General features: G+C 38.5%; 1 pseudogene; it reads left to right on the top strand.

Moving 5' to 3' along the window:
* The first annotated feature begins 1,582 nt into the window (after positions 1-1,582).
* On the top strand, positions 1,583-3,645 carry LOC148578292 (uncharacterized; annotated as a pseudogene).

Genomic DNA, 3,645 nt, shown 5'->3' with positions numbered 1-3,645 from the left:
TACATAAGTATTTCTATCCCTATTTTATTATATTATTTTCGAAAACTCCATAACCATTTGATATCCGCCTGACTGAGATTTACAAGGTGACCATAGCTTGCTTCATACCAACAATCTCCGTGGGATTCGACCGTTACTCACGTAAGGTATTACTTGGACGACCCAGTGCACTTGCTGGTTAGTTATGCGAAGTTGTGAAGATATGTTTAGACCATGGTTCTGTGCATCCGTTTTTGGTGCCATTGCCGGGGAATCAATTTCGAACAACAATTCACAACCTGAGTAGCAATTTCGCATACCAATGAGATTATTCATATGTCCTTCATGAACTATAAGGAGTGGTTAGGTGTGGATCCTTTTTGTTGTTGATGGAAATGCCGGAGATGACAATGGGATAAACATTAGTGTTATTTTGAGTTAGCTAGCTTGCTTTATGGATTCCACTGGTTATTTTGTTATCGCTCCACTTGATGTGTTGAGCTTCTTTCTTTCAAAAAAAAATTACTATATATTATATTAGAATTTAGTAAGTTTAAGAAAGATGAGCTGTTAAAAAATGGGTCGAATCAAATGTGGAGTTATTAGAAAAAAAATACAAAAAGGGGAGAAGAGCTAAATAGGACATCAAAAAAGAAACCAAAAAAAAGAGAAGAAGGAGATCTCAATGAAAGTGAGGAGAATGAGTTTGAAAGTAAAATTACAAAAACTTGGTGAATAGAATCATAATTCAGATTTAACTTGTAGTGGTGATGAGACTATGGTAGATTATAGAGTAATTACCCAAATTAGTCCATGAGAATTTTAAAAGCGGACACTTTAGTCCTCAAAAAAATTAATACACAAAAACACCCCCAAAAATTTTCTCCGGCGGACAATTCAGTCCCTGGCTTGATTTCTCCGTTTGTGACCAACGGAAAATGATGAAGTAGTACATCTGAAGGCCACGTAGACTGCTACGTGTCAGGTGACGTGGCTGGACAAATTAGATCCTATCCTCGTCAGTAGAACGGCATCGTTTTTCGCGTTTGAGAGGAATATAAAAAGTCTCTCTTCACTTCATATAAAGGTAAAAGACCCTAACCCCCACCTTTGTTAAGTTTTTTATAGAGAAAACCATACCTTCTTGGAACGTTCATCTTCTACATCATCTCCCACATCACCATCGTGACGACGTTGATAAAATTCTGCATTCTGTTATCATTTGTAACGCCTCATGCTCAAATCCAGAAGCACGAATCACGTATAAGAGTGACAAGGACCACTTAAGACTTGCGTTGAAGAAGGTAAGAATGTATTATATTCTTATTCTCTGTCCGAAAAACTAGTTTAGATTTACTGATTCATTTTTTGGGTTGGGGTACAGAGCACAAAACGTGCTATGGCATTGTTTGCTAGTTCTAATTTTGTTTTTGCATGTATGTTCGCTCACAATTGCTCAGTAGTATACAATGTTGTTAGTTTTTACGGTGTTGAAGGTAGATTTTTTGTTTTTTTTTTTTGTTTTTTCTTTATGGAATTTGTCAGAATTTAGGGTTATATGATTATGTTTGTTAATCATTAAACGTGTTGTTCTTGCAGATAAATGGAGGAATTTGTGGTTTCTGTTTTTCACCATAATGGGCATTTTGTTAGGGATAACAAAGGAGTTTTTCTTTATCTGGATGAAAAGGTTGAGAATTTTCCTAAGATGGATGTTGATCTTATCTGTTTCTTTGACCTACAAACCCTGTTCAAAGAGTTAAGGCTATTTGAACTACACTACTATGTATTGGTATGATGTTACAGCTGCTAATTTGGAGAGTGGACTGCACCTAATAAAAGGAGATTTGGAGATTAATCAGTTGCGCGAGAACATACAAAAGAACAAGGGCACTAATGAGTTTCATTTGTATTTTGATCACCCAATAATGGTTACTCCACTTGAGGATATCGACTTGGACTTTGAGGGTGATGCAGATGCGGAGGAGGAATCTAGTGATGATGATGGGTATGAAACCACTGAGGACGAACTATATAAATCACCCCCTCCAGGATTTGAAGATGAAAGCAGTAACTCTAACTGTGTGATTGTCAAGAAAAAGAGTAAGTAAAATTGGAAAAAAACCAGAGAGTGGTATGGAGAAGAAGAAGTCAAAGGTTGACAAGAAACAAACAAGTGGGCCTAGCTCAATTAGGCCAAGTGTTGGGGGTCCAAAATCTGCAAGGACAAAAACTGAAGGACCAAGTGGTTCTGGATCAAAATCTGGTGGCCCAAAGGGTAGTAGGCCAGCTGGTGTTGGGTCCAATTTTATGTTCCCAGGCAATGTTAGACACATGAATACTAGTCCAACTTCATCACAAGCTCCAGTGCCAAATTTTGGTGGTACTGGCAACAATGGTGCTGAAAATAATGAAGAAAGTATACAAAATGAGGGGGAGGAAGAACCTACTCTTGAGTATGAGTCAGAGACGCTGCTAACTCCAGAGAGTTCTGAAGATGAGAGAGAGAGGTATGAGTTTCCACAGTTTAATGAAAATGCTAGCTTTGGAAAGGTATACTTTGAATTGGGGATGGAATTCGCAACAATTGAAAGCTTTAAGACTGCTCTGAAGGATCATGTCATCTATGAGGGGAGAAAGATTAGGTACATCAAGAATGATCAAATGAGAATGAAATGTGATTGTGAGCATGGGTTGGAGAGGATAAAAAAACCAAAAAAACCAAAAGGGGCTAAGGAGGCATCAACTAGTGAAGGTGAAAATGTGCAAAGTAATGATGAGATAGTTGTGCAAGGTAATTAAGCAAACAATGTGCAAAGTGTGAATGTGAATCCTGTTAATACAAAGGATACAGGTGTCAATGAGGGAACCATGGGAGAAGAAGCTGTGAATGTTGGGTCTGGGAATGGTGGGACTGTGCTTGGTGGGGCTGTGACTGTAGGTGCTGTGAGTGGTAGAACTAACCCTTGTCCGTGACTAATTTAATGTGCCTGGAATAATCAACTGAAGAGTTACCAAATCAAGACATATGTGCCCACTCACACTTGCGGGAGGAAATTTGGAAGCAATATGGCAGATCAAAAGTGGGTGGCCAACAAGCTAGAAAAGAGGTTGCTCACTCAACCTTACATAACCCTAAGTGAGGCTTATGACCACATCAAGATAGATTACAATGTTGTGATCAATGGAAAAATTGTCTATAGAGCACTTAAAGAAGCAAGAGAACGTGTCATTGGAAACAAGAGACAACAGTACAGCAAATTGAGGCATTATCTCTTGGAGTTATTAAGGAGTAACCCCGGGAGCACTGCATTGATGGATGTTACTCCCATCCCCCAGTCACCTCCATTATTTGACAAGTTATATATTTGTTTAGATGCATGTAAGAGGGGGTATAAATTGGATTGTAGGAAATTGATTGGATTAGATGGTTGCTTTTTAAAGGGCTATTTCGGGGGCAACTCCTTTCAGCAGTGGGCCAGGATGCAAACAATCACTTTTACGTTATTGCGTTTGCTGTGGTTAGTAGTGAGACAAAAGAGAGCTGGAAGTGGTTTCTCACTTTGCTTCAAGAAGATCTTGGAGACCACTATATCCATGGTTGGAATTTCATTTCCGATCAACAAAAAGTACCATTCAATCTACCCTCATACTTACTATGAATAA

This window comes from Arachis ipaensis, chromosome B1, assembly GCF_059453495.1.
Source record: "Arachis ipaensis isolate K30076 ecotype BB chromosome B1, ASM5945349v1, whole genome shotgun sequence".
Taxonomy (NCBI): Eukaryota; Viridiplantae; Streptophyta; class Magnoliopsida; order Fabales; family Fabaceae; genus Arachis; species Arachis ipaensis.
This window is presented reverse-complemented; position numbering and strand designations above follow the sequence as displayed.